The sequence below is a fragment of the Miniopterus schreibersii genome, assembly GCF_964146895.1.
Source record: "Miniopterus schreibersii genome assembly, chromosome: 14".
Taxonomy (NCBI): domain Eukaryota; kingdom Metazoa; phylum Chordata; class Mammalia; order Chiroptera; family Miniopteridae; genus Miniopterus; species Miniopterus schreibersii.
Genome location: NC_138114.1, coordinates 23,598,687 through 23,616,965, shown reverse-complemented (window position 1 = coordinate 23,616,965; position 18,279 = coordinate 23,598,687). Strand labels below are relative to the sequence as shown.

Here is an 18,279-nt window from a genome sequence, read left to right as displayed (position 1 = left end):
ACAATAAACTACCTCAAATGTCACTTCCTCTGATTCCCATACTAGGTCAAATCTCCAATTATGGATTTTCAAACCATTTCCTATTTGTCTTATCACAATTGTATTTATACCACTTATTGTGTAATTGTTTTATATTTGTCTCTCTTGATAGAATATAAGCTCCATAAAAGCAAGGAAAATGTAATCCTGTTCGTAACTATATTCCCAGTATCTACTAAGCTTTGTAAAGAACATAGACTCAATAAATGTAATTGAATTAATAAAATATAGCAAAATGTACCTTTTTCTACCTCTAACCCAACTAAGAGGAATTTAGAATCTCTAAATCAAGAGTCCTAAATAGAGTTCATGTTCTTCCCACAGGGTTATTCACTGCATTCAAAATAATGTCTTATATACATTATCTCATTTCCTCATGAAGGCACAATGTAAAGCCTTCAGATAACTTGAGCTTTGCCCATCTGGTATGGCTCAGATTGTTGAGAGTCCCATGCACCAGGAGGTCCCCAGTTCAATTTCTGGTCACATACCTGGGTGGGGCGCTCAATTCCTAGTTGGGGGAGTGCAGGAGACAGCAATCGATGTTTCTCTCTCTCTCTCCCTTCCTCTCTCTGAAATCAATAAAAACATATTTTTTAAAAAACAAACGAGCCTTACAGAAAGCAAGGTTGTTCCTGAGAATAATTTCTAAAGAACACATAGAGTTACAATTCACAAGAAAAACATTCATTTAGTTACCAAACTACCAATTTAATGCAAACCCAAAAATGATCCTATGAGTATATATCCAAAACACCAGTCTATTCTTAGTATTCTAAAAAGAACTGTCTCAAATAATGTATTTGAGCCAACATACAAACATAACTTTCTGACTTCTTGATGCGATGTGAAATGAGCAAGAGAGATAAAGACGGAAAGGAGAAAGAAAGGAAGGAAGAGAAAAGAAGCAATCTCTACCGGGACTTTCAATTGTACACTCTCCACATCTGTTACCTAGTTTCCAAATTAAATTCTGGCTATCACTTCTTTTCAAAATTTTCTATTAAAAATGAGACTACAGCACAGCCGGGCGTGGCTCAGCGGTTGAGCATTGACCTAGGTTCCAGGTGATCGGGGTTTGATTCCCAGTCGGGGGCGTGCAGGAGGCAGCAGATCAATGACTCTCTCATCATTGATGTTTCTATCTCTTTCTCCCTCTCCTTCCTTCTCTCTGAAATCAATAAAGATATATTTTTTTTAAAAAAGAGACTACAAATGCAATTTTTTAATAATAAAAAATTTTAAATATTAGAAGAATGCACATAACATTGGATAGTTCCTAAACTGTTGAGGGAGGAGCTACAAGAAACAAATAAATGGAAAGTTGCCATTGAACACTCAGGAAGGGTCTTCCCAGGATGTCCCCACAGTACTTTTTGTTTGTTCATCATCCCTCTCATAAATGCTTCAACTATTAACTACCATTAAAATATTCTAGATGGCAGTTTGCACTTTGTATCTTCAACTGTTACATTAGCTCCTTGACTTATGAACAAGTTAGGCTCCTAAAGGATTATGTTCCTGTTAGTCTCACTAACTTTCAATACTGCCATGTGTTCTGGCAGAGCTCTAAGTCCTAAAGTAAATTCTGTTCATATCCATGAAAGTTAAGAAAAAGAGCTTCTATATTTGTATTTAAAGCTACATATGAGCAAACGTCAAAGTAAAATCTAAGCTAAAAACTTGTATGTACTGATTCAAAAATCTCGTACTCGCTTCGGCAGCACATATACTAAAATTGGAACGATAGAGAAGATTAGCATGGCCCCTGTGCAAGGATGACACACAAATTTGTGAAGCGTTCCATATTTTTATTATAAAGATGCTCAAGGAAATTAATGAGAACAAGGCACTAGATGGTAAGGTCGAGGAACTTGGTGAAAACATGAAAAAAGAGATACATAATATAAACAAAAATCTCAGCATGCTAACTATACTCCACTGAAGTTCTTCCCCACAGATGAAGCTGGATTCTACGCAAGGAACTTTACAACCAAGAACACACAGTTTCTGAGGCACATTTCTCAAATTAATGGCATCTGGCTTCAACGAAACAAAACTAAAACAAAATAAGACCTAGCAGTGAAATATGGGGAATCTAGTCATTCGTTTCTTTGGTAAATTCTAGAAAAAGCCACATGATTAAATATAATAAGATTTATAACACACAACAAAACATAAATGTGTATTAAAAATAAGCTCCTCCATAAAAAAGGAAAGCACTGTCTTTTGGCTCCACACGTGCTTCACTACCACAGATAATTCATTTACTCAATTAAAGAGAGCATATATAATAGTGCTCCAACTCCAAGGCTTGTTTTCACAGAAGCTCAGTATTTTTCCTTTAAAAATCACAACTGACACATATGAAAACCAGACATAAAAAAAAAGACTTCAACTACAAGCATAAAATTCAAATCAACATCTCCAAAACATTCCGCTACTCCAGGGCACATTTTGATCGTATCTAAGATTAAATGGCCAAGAAGGCCATTTTGTAAGAAGGCTAACTTCTCTTTTTACAAAATATGCAAACACAAACACTTATGTTACAACTGGTCAATCTCCATTGCACTGAGCCATTTATAAATGAATTAACAAAGTAGAAATTAGCAATCACATAATGTAGTGTAATGAAAAAGCAGGAATCCAGGAAGTCTAGGTTACTTCTACCACTAACTACTGCAAACTTTGGGCAAACCAGTTTGATTCTCTAGGAGAAATATATAAAATGTAGAAGCTGATATAATCCTTAAAGTTTCTAAAGGTTTGCTAAGGCTTCCTAATAATTCAGAAAGTACTAAAACATACTCTCTTATCACATGGTGGGTTCAAACCTGGAAAATGTTAAAGGATTATCTCAGAGGTCTCATGGAACATAAACATATTAATCATTAATACATACATATGAATAATACAAACCAAATGACTTCCCAATTAAACACCATTGCAGAATGGCTTCTTTGCCCTGCTCTCCAAATTTGTTCTTAGAACTAGCATATTAAAATAATCTATCAGAGCTAACTTCAAATGGAGGAATTTTTGAGATACTAGGCATTACAAAATACCCTTTGCATTTGAAACTTTTATCTTGCATGCCTTTATATTCTTCTGTGTTTACAGTGGCTAAAAATCCTTTTTTTAAACTATCTGAATTACAAAATTACCTTAAAATCAACTGTTTCATTTGCTTTTATATCTAAATTTACATGGGTGCTTCTTTCCCCTACTTGCAATTTTTGTTTTTGTTTTTAAATATGTTTTTCATTGATTTCAGAGAGAGGGAAAAAGAGATGGAAACATCAATGATGAGAATCATGGATCCACTGCCTTCTGCATGCCCCCTATTGGGAATCGAGCCTGCAACCCAGAAATGTGCCCTGACCAGCAATGGAATTGCGACCTCATGGTTCATGGGTCGACGCTCAACCACTGAGCCACACAGACCAGGTGCAATTTGTTTTTTATATTCACAAGTTTTAAAATTTTATACAGTCAATATGCTAATATCTTTATGTTTTAACCTTAAGTCATGCTTAGTTAATATGTAGGTATTCTGTATTTTCTTCTAGTAGTCATATAATTCAATTTTTTATAATTCCTTTAAAATTAGATGATAATATCTACCCCTGAGGAAGGGATAGGAAATCATCCTAACCCCAAACAATAAAGGTCTACTGCTACTGGGGGAGAGGTTAAACAGGGCCTGCCTAAGAGTAAAGCTGGTCTAGGACAAAAGATACTTTTGCCCCATGCCCACCACTGAAAGGCAAACCAGCTCCCAGTAATAAGTAACAGCACTCTACTAATAGAGAAGGAACAAAGGAGTACAGAGAGAGCCTCTCTAAAGTACAGATGTGCAAATAAGGCCTAAAGATATAGGTGGAGTAAAAACACTGAGTTAAAACTTTCCAGTAAATCTACACCCACCTTAAGTACAACGTGATGACAGAAGTATTTAAAGTTAACGATGGAATGAAGATAACCAGAGCAACAAAAAGACATAAACCCTGATCAACCCCAGGCAAGGCTGATTCAACTCCCCAAACTAACGGCTTAGCAAAACAAGAGTCATACCTATTTCTTGGCATAAATACTAAATATTTCAGTTTCTACTATCCTGCGATTGATGGCTGGCATTCAATCAAAAATGGGGGTGACTTCCCTGGTGACTAAGGCAATGCATACATGTGGGGTTACTATTACCTTCTCTGTAAGTTGTATGAAAACATCTCCTTAATTCAATTGCATTTGTACCATTCCTTCAAATAAGGTTATTTGATAACAACCACCTTCTCCAAAAAAAAAAAACTATAAGCCACACAAAATTTCAAAAGCAAACAATTCACTTTCAGGAGACAAAATAATCAACAGAAGCAGACTTAAGAGATAACTCAAATGTTGAAACTATCTGCCAAGAAATTAAAAATAATTATAAATACTGATGAAGCATCAAATCGAACAGGTAAACAAAACTCATGATCAGATGGCAAATATCACATATAGAAACTACAAGGGTAGAACAAAAATGCTAAATGAGTCAATCTGAAATGCAAAATATGAGGTATACAATAACAAAATTCAAAAAGCCTTTGAGGAGCTCATCATCTTTGACAAAGATGATGTATTTTGACATTTATTTGTAATATTTTAATATAAGGTAATTAGTACTCACTAAAATATTATATAAACACCTATAATTTTTACTTTTTAATAAGAAGATCTGCATCTACAATCTTGACCCTTCTTTTTCTTGCATAGTGACACTCATACAGGAGCTGGGGATCGAACCTGCAACCCAGGTACCTGCCCTTAACTGGGAATCAAACCCTTGACCCTTCAGTCTGCAGGCTGATGCTCTAACCATTGAGCCAAACCAGCCAGGGCTATTCATCTATTCTTAATAAAATTCCCAGCACATCAGGAATAGAAGGGCACTATACAATCTACTAAATATTAACTGCTACATCATATTTAATAATAAAAAGCAATGTTTTCCCTAAAGATTCAGAACAAGGAGATCAGCTGTCACAACTCCTGTTACAACATACTATAATTCCTAGTTAGTGCAATAAGAAAAAAGAAATAAATAAAAGGCATACAGATTGAAAAGGAATAAACCTGCCTCTATTTGCTAATGGCATGATTGCCTCCGTAGGAAATCACAAAGAATCCAAAAAAGCTCCTAGAACTAATAACTGAGTTTATTTATCAAGGTTGCAGGACGCAAGACCAATATGCAAAAATCAATTATATCTCTGTACACTAGAAACAAAAGATTCAAAATCCAAATTTAAATAGTACTATTTACAAGGAAGTAAGGGAGGGAGGGAGGAAGTAGGTAAGGATGGAAGGAGGGAAGAGCCTGTTAACCACTGTGGTTTTAGAAGCACTGTTTAAGGAACTTCTGTAAATCTGAAAATGTATAGATTGTTATAACAAGAAGATTCTCTAGGTTTGGTATATTCAGCACTATTGTAATGTTGGTTAATGTTTTGATATGTTTTAAAAAAATAAACAGTGCCATTTACAACAGCACAAAAAAATCATAAAAATACAAATGTAATAAAATATGTTCAAGATCTCTATGCCGAAAACTACGAAGTAGTGATGAGTAAACAAAGACCTAAATAAGTGGAGAGATATACCATATATATGTATTAGAAGACTCAATTCTCTCCAAACTGACCTATAAGTTCAAAGTAATCTCAATCAAAATACCAGCAAAATTTTTTATGTTGACATCGATGAGCTGATTCTACAATCAATAAGGTCAGGCAGAGGAAGTGGAATAGCCAAAACAATTTTGTACAGAAACAAATTGAAGACTCATATTATCTTACCTCAGGACTATACTTTAAAGTTACATTAATCAATTCAGCATGACATTAGCAAAAGAGTCAATAGATGAATAGAACAAAATGGAGTGCCCAGAAATAGACCCATATATATGTGTATATATATATACATACACACACATATGCATATGTATATTTATATACGGTCAATTGATTTTTGACAAAGGTAAAAATGCAATTCAATGGAGAAAAGATAGTCTCTTCAACAAACAGTGCTAGAACAATTAGACATCCACATGCCAAAAAATTAAAATAAACCTTGACCCATCTCACACCACGTACTATTAAAATTAACTCAAAATGGATGACGAACCTAAATTTAAAATATAAACGAAAAAACTTTTTTGAAGAAAACAGAAAATGTTCATGTCACTGGGTTAAGCAAAGATTTCTTAAAACCCATAAAATTCATAACATTAAAAATTAAACATTATTGAAATTAAAAACTCCTCTCCAAAGGTCATAGACTGGGAGAAAATATTTGCAAAATACATATCTCATAAAGAACTGGTATCCAGAATATTTAAAGGACTCTCAAAACTCGGTAACAAAAAAATATTGTTCTGAACAGATACATCAGATGTTTTTGAATGTCAAATGAGCACATGAAAATACACTCAAAATCATTAGTTCTACGGAAATGGAAGGTAAAGCTACAATGAGATAGTATTACACACCTATATCACGATGGCTGAAATTAAAAGAAAAATAAAACTGGCAATACCAAATACTGAGGAGGATGAGGAGCTCTCAGGCAGTGGTAGCTAGAGGAGTACAAAATGATACATCAACTTTGAAAAAAACAGTTTAGAAGTTTCTAATTAAGTTAAACAGTTTTCATATAACCCCGCAATCCCACTTCAGTGAAATAAAAATCTATGTGCATACAAAAACCAGTACTTAAATGTTTATAGCAGTTTTACTTGTAATTGCCAAAAGCTGGAAACAACCAGCTCAACTGGTAAATGAACAAATTTTGCAATGCTACTCAACAGAAAAAAGAACTGAGTATTGATGTATACGACAATATGGATGAACCTCTGAAGTTCAGGGGTCCCCAAGGCCACCCTCAGTTTCAATGATTCACTAGAACTCACAAAACTCAAAAGACCCATTTTACTCATGGTCACAGTGTATTATAGCAAAAGAATACAGATTAATATCAATAAAGGAAAGAGAGGCATAGGGTAGGATCCAGGAGACACCAAGCTTCCAGTTGTCTTCTCCCAGTGGAATTGTGCAGACATATTTCTCCTAGCAAGAACATGTGACAACATGCATGGAGTACTGACTACCAGGGAAGCTCACCAGAGGGCTGGTATCCAGTATTTTTATCCCAGGTCTGAAATGTAGGTAGGGCTGACCTTAGTCTCCAGATCCTCCACAGGTCAAGGTGATATCACATGACTCATGACCACACTGACAGCTACACTGTCAGTATAGGCAACCTGGGGGGGGCCAAAGGCCCCCAAGTAAACAAAATCCTCCTGTCAGGCAGGGTATTCCAAGGGATTAGAGGTTACCTCCCAGGAACTGTGCAAGGGCCAAACCTTAGGCAACTGAGTTGCCCATTCTCAAAAAAACCACTCTGACACCGAATGTGTGAACTTTTTCCCTCACACCAACTAATTATCTAACTCTCCAGAAACCAACTGGGGCTCCTACAACTCATTTTAATTCTGACACTACTACACAGTCAGCATCAGACAGCTCAGGTTTCTGGGATCAGTCCTACAAAACTGCCCCCACTTCAGATGCTGGTCACATGTTACCATACTTCTGACTTTGCTACAAGGTCAGGGGGGTTCCCATAAGTCCCATCTCCTTTCAGGTTCAATAATTTGCTAGAATGGCTAAAAAAAAAAAAAGACTCCAAAGAACCCTTATTTACTATTATCAGCTTGTTATAAAGGGCACAAATGAACAGCTAGATGAAAAGGTACATAGGGCAAGGTCCAGATGAGTCAAGTCACAGGGGCTTCTGTATCCACATAGTTGAAGTGTGTCACCCTCCCATGAAGTGGATGCGTTCACGAACTCTGAAGCTCTCCAATAGAACTTAATGTAAGTTCTATTACATGGGAATGACTGAGTAAATCATTGGCCATTGGTAACAACTCAATCTCCAGCCCTTCTCCCCTCCTTGGAGGTCCAGGGGTGGGGCTAAAAGTCCCAACCCTCCAATCACATAGGTTGGTTCCTCTGGCAACCAGTCCCCATCCTGAAGCTATCTATGGGCCCACCAAGAGTCACCTCCTTAGCATAAACTCAAGTATGGCTGAAAAAGGTTTGTTACGAATAACAAAAAATGCTCCTTTCAGGCAATTACAAAGTTTTTAGGAGCTCTGAGCCAGAAGTAGGGGTGAGGACTAAATAGTTATTTCTTATGTCACAGGAATGCTATTCCTCTGCTGCACAGCCTCAAATGTATTTTGAGAAAAAGAGAAAGCAAGCAAACCAAAGAGGCTACAAAGTGTACGGTTCCATTTATAATGACATTCTGGAAAATGCAAAACTACAGGGACATAAAATAGGTCAGTGATTGTCAAGGTATGGAGTGTAGGGGAAGGGCTTGACTACCAATGGGCACAAGATAATATTTACATCTTGATTGTAATGGTGGTTACGCAAATATATGTGCTTATCAAAACTCACAAAACTATACACAGAGAATAATGACTTTTACTGTTTGTGAATTATACCTCAATTAACCTGATTAAGACAATCAACAATACAGATACATTCACCTGAAGCAATTTCATCCCTTAAAACTGGCAAATATAAAGATTATGTGCCTGGCCGGGTGGCTCAGATGGTTAGAGCGTAGCATTGCCCCGTACACCAAAAGGTTGCGGGCTGGATTCCCGGTCAGGACACATACCTAGGTTGCAGATTCAATCTTGGGTCTGGGCAAGTATGACAAGCAACCGATTAATGTTTTTCTCTCTTTCCTCCCTCAATCTCTCTCTCTCTCTCATCCTTCTCTCTTCTCCCCTTCCTCTCTCTAAAATTAAAAAAGAAATCCTCTTCATACCTTCTTTTCACAAAATTTTAAAGTTAAAAAAAACTATAAGCTTAGCACTATGATTCTGAGAAACCATGAACAATACAACCAAAATGAACAAAGATTAAACTAAAAGAAACTAAAGCCAAATAATGTCTTCTCTGGAATAATCAATAATACTTGTTGAATTTAAGAAAGTTCAGAACTGAAATTTTTAAGTTTTTAATAAATACTTGGCTTCCTGACGAACCTGAAAGGGATAGCAATGGAGGTCTTTTAACATTCCTCCCAGCGTGGCCACAGGTCTGATCTTCCCTCAGAGCCTGAGGCAGCACTAATAGTGTATCAGGCAAGATGCATGAACCATGGGAGCTTGATAAAGAAAGCAGAGAGGAGGCCATGGGCCATTATCAGACCATTCTTCTCTGCTTTCTATGGTCCAAGGGCACTTTTCCATGTTTTAGTCCTCAAATGTGCAGAGCTGCCTCCAACCTCTGAGCCTTGAACATGCTGTGCCCTTTGTAGGAATACACTTTCTCATTCTCAATCTTTAGGCCTCAGCTAAATCACCCCTTCAGAAAGGCCTTCTTGACCACCCTCACCCAAAGTGACTTCCCCAGTTATTCTTCCTTCCTCACCTCTCTATTTCCTTTTTAGCACTTAGCACAATCTATAACTATTTACAACTTATATTTGTCTCATTAACAAGAATAGAAGCTTCATAAAGACAGAGGGCTTGCCTTATTTATCAACTTCCAATACAGTAGTTCAATAAACATTTTTATTGAATTCATTAATAAAGAAGATATTAATAACAATAGTGATGATAATAATAACAGCTAACATTTACTGAGCACATATAATCTGCAAGGCATTCATACTGAAGGATTTACAGATAAAGTACTAATTTATCAACCCTAGAAATAAGAAAACTGAGACACTGAGTTATTAAATTACCTCGCCCTATGGTCACGCAACTTAGTGTGTGGGTCTCTCTACAGGGCAGCCCATAAACTGGCAAAGAAGAATTTACTCATTAGATGGAGAAAGCTGGATCCGTTCTTTTTCTTAGCTACTCTACTTCCATCGTTTCTTTTACCTTTCTTATTTTGCTTCACAATTACAGCTCCTCTTTTTCATCACCACTTTTCCCTTTTTCCCCGTCAATATTATTTTTATTTACTGACCCTTTTCTCCACTCCATTTAATCTGATTCCAAGTAATTTCATGATGTATTTTGATATTTATCTGTATATTTTAATATAAGGTAATTAGTAATCACTAAAATATTATACAAAGACCTACAATTTTTACTTTTTAATAAGAAGATTTGCATCTACACTCCTGACCCTCCTTTTTCTTGCATAGTGACTCTCACACAGCAGTCAGCTAGGTTGTGGACTCTTTAAAATAAATAAAAAAGGACAAGAAGAGGAGGAGTTTCCTTTTCTTTCCTCTTCTTTTTCTTGGTTTCCTAAGAAGGTGGATATGAATACAAATACTGCCCAAGCCTATCTGTACCATAAAGAGCCCCTTCTTTACTGTGTCTGAAAATTTGCTGTGGAGTACAAAATTTAAATTTATGCCTTGGTATCACCCCATTTCACATTGTCACCACAGAATCTTTCATGGTTGTTCCCATATCAGCTTAGAGCTACAATTCTCCTCAGGGGAAAAAGCAGGTTTGGGATCCAGACTCTTTCCAGACAAATAAGGAAACTTTCAGAACGCTTTCTAAGCAGTTGAATCTGAAAGCTGCCACAACACTTCTATGGGAGTCCCAAGAGGAAGTTTCCCAGCCAACTTGAGAAACAGCTATTTGTCACCACAAAAGAGAATTCATTCTAAACTAAAAGAAAAAGAAAGTCCAACCTAGCAGAAATTCCTTGCCCTTATAGAGAGTTTATTTTTAAATAACATAATTATCACCTCTTCTTTGAAAGGCAAGCTGAATCTTCAAACAAAAAGTTTCCTTCCCATATGAGCAAAAGTCTGATAAAATTAATCAGAAAAACGGAAGTTTTCTTCTACAATAAAGAATTAAAAGATCACTTAAAAAATTATTTAGTAAATACAAAAAGTCATTAAAAATACAAGAAAAACAAATTACACTTTTATACACGAAGCTCAAAATGGCAAGGCCAAAATGGGAGTTGGGAGATACGGGGTGGTGAGGGATCAAAGCAATTGAAAATAATTCAGACAAATAATCCACCACAGTTTTGCCTGAATAACCCCAATATTAACTAAAGTTTTCACACTGTTTTAACTGTGAGGTTCTGACTAAAATATTAGTCTAGGTAACAGCTGCATTTTAAGGGAAGTGTCAGATAAAAGTGTTAGCTTTCTGTTTAAGTGGGAAAAAGAAAGGTGATTTAAAATTGTCTGGATTTCTTTCTATTTCTCTCCCTTCTTTTTTATTTCCTTTATCTTCTTTTTTCAACTCCATTTGCAATTCAAGAAAATTCTCTCTATATGGTGATCTAGTAAACTTATGTATTTACAGAAGAAAATTTTAAATAGACACTATTAAAATCTAGATTGACACCTATGTAAGAATCACAGGCTATTTTTAAGTAGACAAAAACAAAACTTCTAAATTCTAAAAGTACAGATTTTTAAAACAATAAGTTCAATAGCACCTAAAGAAGAGAGCATAAATGTTCTGCTCTCACACATAAAATTAATTTATGGTTTAGCCTTTTTCACAGACCACACAAGCAACCACTACAAAAGGAAGTGAAAAAGTTATATAAAGGTGGAAAAGGCTGGTAAAATCAGATGACTTCCAAACTACTTTAGGGATGTTTTCTTTCTAATCCAGACGTCCACGTCACATTTCAAAAAAAGAGAGTGTGTGAAAGAAATGAGAAATCAGGAAGTTTTTTCCTCCTGTAACTGGTAGAAAGCAGGGTATATGATTTCTGGGTATCCTGACTTTGAATTCTTTTTCAAAATATGGAAAATTATGGATCCATACCAAAGAACTACAAAGCTCCATTATAAAATAAGTTTCTAGGTTCCAAAGTGCTGAAAATATCTTAAATTTAAAATGTCATATTAACACCACACTTTTCAGAAGCAAACATATTTAACTTCCTTTGATATTCTGCGAAAGAATCAAAATGTGATACCAAATAAATGAAATAATTTAGTTTTAAGATTTTATTATTGGGGATGTAAAGAAATGGGCACCAGTTCCCTGTTAGAAAAGGTGTACATTTTTATAACCTTTTCTAATGGCAATCTGACAGTATATATATAACAAACTTTAAAATGCACATACTCTTGAACTCAGCAATTTCCCTTCTAGGTATCTTGCCCTATCAAAATACATGGACAAATGCACAAGAGTATACACACAGTGGTATTTCTTGCAGTATTATTACCATATTATTACTGACAGAGAAAACCTGAAGAGAAGTAAAATGTATGTTGGTAAGTGTCATAAATTTATAAATGAGGAAAATGAGGCTTATACTGGTCAGGTCATAAGTACAAAGACAAAGGCTTACCATATGTATAGCCTAAATAGACAATTCTCAAAAATACTTTCTCTTCACTTTATTCCTCAAAGCTGAGGTCAAGTGATATCATTCTAAGGAAGCCTTCCTTGATGCCCACTTTCCCTCTATGTAAGATCAGCCTCCTATGAACTTTCATACTAAAGCCAAATGTTTTAGTATTTATAACACTGTGATTTAATTATTAACAAAGACAGAACCATGTTTTTCATCTGCTTTCCCAAGTGCCAAGCACAGTGCCTATGCAAAAATAAATAATAAATAAATAAAATAAAAACATATTTTCTAGATCTGTTCACTGGAAACCTAATAATGAGTACCTATAGTACCGAGACTGTAGCCTCTAAATACCAAGGTTTATCAAGCAAATGGTTGATTCCAGGTCTGGGTCAGGAAATATACAAGATGATCCTGGGATGTCTTATAATACTAAAAAACAAGGAAGCAATTAAGGATTACTAAGGTCATGTCAAGAGGATGTAAGAGTCAACTTGAAGAGCCCTTCACTAGCCAATTTAAAAACATCAGTAAGTAAATTAATAGACTAAAACATCAGATATTTTAAAATTTATGAATTCATAAAAAGTACTATAATTATTTTATCATCCTTGGAGACCCAGACTCTAAAGAATCAGCTCATTAGTTTCAAAATTGATAAATAAAAGTAAATAGCTGAGCTTCCTTTCCTATTCAAACTTTACCTCAGGGTAACAAATAATTGACAAGGGGAAATATCTCTATTTTAAAATATTCTAGTTATTAAATATAAGGAAGAAATGATTACCAAAAAAAGAATATCACCATTTTGCAACCCCTACTAAATGGATTTATGCAGTGATTATCAATGACTAACAGACATCATGTGCCTATACACACAATACAACTTATGAGGTAGTTTTGCCAAAAAACTCAAACCTGAATCTGATTAAGCCTCTAAGTCTAACTACTAATTTGAAGGAAATGCAGGGTCAGAGGGACATGTTAAATGATACCACTGGTATGCAATCAGCAAAATCAATTTTTGTTTGAGAAGTATTTATTTCTCCTTCACCTTTGAAGTATAATTTCACAGGGTACAGAATTCGAAGTTGGTGGGTTTTGGTCTCTCCGTACTTTAAATAGTTTACTCTCTTTTTGCTTGCATGGTTTTTGAGGAAAAGGCTAAGGCAATCCTCATCCTTGCTCCTCTATAAGTAAGGTTGTTGTTTCCCCTCTGGCTTCTTTCAAGATTTTTTCTTTTAATTGATTTTCTGAAGTTTGAATACATTATGTCTACCTGTAGTTTTGTTTTTTTTTGGGGGGGGGGTTGTGACATTTATCTTGCTTGGTGTTCTCTACGCTTTCTAGATCTGTGGTTTGGTATATGATATTAATTTGGGAATATTCTCAGTCATTATTGACTCAAATATTGCTTCTCCTACTTTCTTTCTTTTCCTTTTGGCATTCACATTTCATGCACACTATGTCTTTTGTGGTTGTCCCAAGTTCTGGATATTGTGGTCTGTTTTTGCCTCTTTGCTTTTCGGTTTTGGAGTATTCCGTTGTCATATTCTTAAGCTCAGAGATTCCTTCCTGAGCTGTATCAAGTCCAGTAATGGGCCCGTGAAAGGTATTCTTCATTTCTGATCTCTAACTTTTTGTATTCCTTCTTAGAATTTACACCTCTCAGCTTACAATATCCATCTGTTTTTGCATGTTGCCTACTTTTTCCATTAAAACCCTAAAAATATTAATCCTTGGTTTGACAATTCCAACATTCCTTCCATATTGACTCTGGTTCCAATGATCGCTGTCTCTTTAAACTGTTATTTTTTGCCTTTTAGAATGCCTTGTAATTTTTCTGTTGTTGAAAGGTAGACATGATGCACCGGGTGAAACACACTGTGACAAATAGGTCTCTAGTAATGTAGTCATAAGTGGGGGAAGGGGCATTCTACAGTTCTATGATTAGGTCTCAGTCTTTCAGTGAGCCTGTACCTCTAGACCATGAACTTCACTAATGCTTCTCAGTCCCCAACCCCTCACATTTCTTTGATGGAACAGGATAGCTGGAGGAGGCTGGAGTTATGTATTTCCCTTTCCCTACATGTTTGGCAAGAAGGGTGCAAATTGGGTTTTTCCCTTCCTCCAGGTGGAAAACTAGGCTGTGGTAAAATAGTTTCTCCCGAGGGCCCACTTTGTTAAGAAAAGTAGAATGCTGGGGGTATTTCAAAATGGTTCCTCTACCCCCCACCCCCACTAAAAGCCCGAGGGGATTTTTCTCTGACACTGACTGTGAGTAGGTAGAGCTCCTTGAGGTAAAACTCACAAAAGTGTTGGGGGGTCCCCCTGTTGGATTCTCTTGCAGTTTTTAACTCTCAGAGTTGTCTACACTGAGCCTCCAGATTCATGAATCACAGTTTAGGTTTTCCTATCCTAGCACTAGTTCCTGCAAAGGTTTCTGCTCTGGTAAGTTGTGATTCTCTGCCTGTCTCTCCAATTTTGAGGGCAGCAGTTTACCCTCTGACAGCACTTCTATGAAGGATCTAAGAAGTGTTGTTGATTTCTTTCTTTAGTTTTTTCAGCTTTTTACTAGTTAAAACAAAGTGATAACTCTTAAGCTCCTTCTTACAGAAAGAAGATATTCTGAGTTTTGAGATATAATTTAAATTAATAGTTTTTAAGAGTTCTTTGTATATTAAAACTATTAACCCTCTGCTTGGTTTTACAAATATTTTTCCTGGTTTGTAATTTGTCTTGAAATATTATTTCTGGAGATGAATTTTAAATTCTTATGTAATCAAGTCTGAAATTTGCCTTTTGGGTTTCTGATTTTATGGCATGCTTTGAAAGGCCTTTCCTCTACCAAGACTACCTTCACCTACGTTTTCTTTTTGTACTTTTACAGCATTTTTAGTTACTACATTTACATTTCTTATCCACCAGGAATTATTTTTTCTTCAGTTTTTATTAAATAGCTGGCTGGTTGTCACAAATATTTTCTAAGTAAGTCCATTATGTTCCAACTGATATAAAATTCCACCTTTATCTTTGACTAAATGTCTATATATTGAATCTGTTTCCAAGCAACTCTGGCAAAACAAACAAACAAACAAACAAAAAAAAAAACCTAGTTACACAGATAGCCTCTGAAGGGAACTGGATAGCTGAAAACAGGCAATAAAAGACAAACTTTTCATTGTTTACCCTTTTGAATTTTATTCCACGTGCTTTGAATTACCACTCAAAACATCAATAAAAAATTGTTAATGTTCTGCTTACCAAACATGATGGAGTTATAACATACTGCAGCTTTCTGCAAATTACAATGTAGCCCCATATGCACGTGAATAATACCTAAAATCATAGAAATCATAGATACCGTAAAATTAAGGTATTACCTTAATTTTAAATCTGGGAACTCATCTAGTCTTTTTTATTTTATTATTTTCACACATCAGTTGGTTGACTCCCGCACATGCCCCAACGGGCAGGGATCGAACCAGCAACCCAGATACATGCCCTTGACCAAGAATCGAACCCGAGACCCTCTGGTGCTCAGGCTGACACTCTAACCACTGAGCCACACCGGCCAGGGCTAATCTAGTCTATTTTAAATGGACAGTGTGAGTGCTTCAAATATGTCTTGAACTAGATATTTCTGCCATTTAATATAATCAAACACAAAACCAATTTTTACCCTGAAGGAAAAAGCTCTTATTTTAAGTAAAGCTACTACCTCAAATCTATAAGAACCTCAAATATGCTTGATTCCTTACTATGTGTGTTCCATAGATTTAGCCATCACAGATGTATTTTGCTCTCTTCGTTGTTAGCTGGTAACTACATTTCTTCTATTAATATCTATAGTCAAATACTTAATTCAGAATCTAATCTTTCTACTCTACTGCAATCCAATTATTGTATTTTCAATGTTATTTCTTTATAATTTGATTTCAATGTCAGATGCCAAGTGTGACCTCTGTTGTAACCGTAATACCATAATGCTTGACTGGCTAAGACAGAAGAAATATTCACCTGGCAGCAGATGGAAAAAGAACACGTTTTGTCTTTTAAGTCGTTCTCTTCAAGATCCTCTCCCTCACACTATTTTCTAAATAACTATTAAAGTAGACTCATTTGGTAAGTTTAGCTTTTCTCCAATAAAAAATATTTTCAAGCACTTCAAAATACTCTCCAATAAAAATGGGAAGATGACCTAGTACTTAGTCTCATTAGCATACTCATTAATAATTACATAGATTAGATACTACCTCTGTGCCCGTAATTCTGCTCTCACTACCTGCTCACCTAGGTACATTCACACTTTCTTTTCTTTTCCTAATAAATGAACTCCTTTAACATGTAGAAGATGCATATTCCACATACTCCCCAGGAACACTAAGTGAAGATGTAGAAAAGAAAGCAATTATTTTAATAGAGTCTAATTACCTTAGATTTTAAAACCCTTTGCACTTGATCTACATAACATTATTATCCCATTTCACAGGAAACGGGTTGACTTGCCAAAGAGGATGTTATTGGTAGTAGAAATAGGTTTCCTGATAGAACATATTTTGCCCTAAATATGCTACCTCCCACCATGATTCAACTCAAAATCCAAAGAAAATTGTCTTTGCAGAACATAAGGAAGGAAGCACTTCATAGCACAACAAATGAATACTAGTGGTATATATATTAATAAGTTTAGTATTTAAACAATTTTCTATCTTGAATACAGGAAATGATCTCAAGTACACCAAATGAGACCACACTTTAAAAGCTTCTGGACAGCAGGTAATGTATTTCCTTTTGTCCCACTATTTATAGAGCCTTACCTTACACCATGAAACACTTATTTAATGGTCACCTACAAGTAGATCTCAACTATCCAAGGCACAGCCCAATACACAAAGATGAGAAACACCCACTACTAAAATCTAAGCACTTTCCATGAGAGGGTCCTTCTCAGATGAAGTTACTCTTAGTTTAGATGAACAATACTCAACCATATCAGACTTATGTCCCCCTTCCATAAAATATTTTCCAACTTGTTTTGTCACTCTGAAATGAAATTAATAACAACATTCCTACAGACAACTTCAAACAAATCCATATACCCTAAATAAAATATAGATGGAACAAGGACATGAAAATAATTTATAATAAGATGTGTTTCAATGTTAATCCTGAAACAAAACTGAACTAGAAGACATAGAAATGTAATTAGTAGCTACACATGACAGCTACAAATGCAAAGCTGTTTGTGATGCAATTTTCCAAAACTGTGAACAACTCTTGGTCAAGTTATGAAGAAAACAAATCTTCCTTTCACACATCGGTTGCATGTGGAAACAATGGAAAATTCAGTTTCAGATAAAACCATGAGTTTATATATAAAATGTTCTACGTTCAGATAATTACGAATTGTACACAAATGCAATATTCCTAAACCATGTAGGACATTGTGACATTCTTTGTTCAGGATAACCCACGCACTGCAAAAAAGCAGAGCATCCCTGGTTGTTAGTGATTAGCCCCCTTCATTCCAATAAAAAAAAAAGTCTCCCAACTTCCCCCTAGGGGGCACTCCCCATCTGGACTCACTGCTTTAGAAACAATTCACCTATCACAGTATAATGTAAAGAACGCCTAGGAAGCATGGACTAGAGTTCCATTTCTGTTACCTATGAGCTATGTGGTCACTGGCAGTGAGCTATCTAAACCTCAGTTCCCAGTATATCAAAAGGGAATAAACACCTAGGCTTTTTGGGGTATAGAGGCTGACTCAACAACATAACTTGAGCATAGGTGGTTTCCAATACATGGCATATTGTGATGTGAAGAAGGGGGCTATTCCAGATTGAGAGCAGAA

At 35.6% G+C, this 18,279-nt stretch overlaps 1 protein-coding gene across 6 annotated transcripts in view; it reads right to left on the bottom strand.

The window, feature by feature from the left end:
- Nucleotides 1-18,279, bottom strand: part of JMJD1C (jumonji domain containing 1C) — a gene marked incomplete at its 5' end in the record, with an annotated part of 199,030 nt that overhangs the window by 177,872 nt on the left and 2,879 nt on the right. The window lies entirely within an intron of this gene.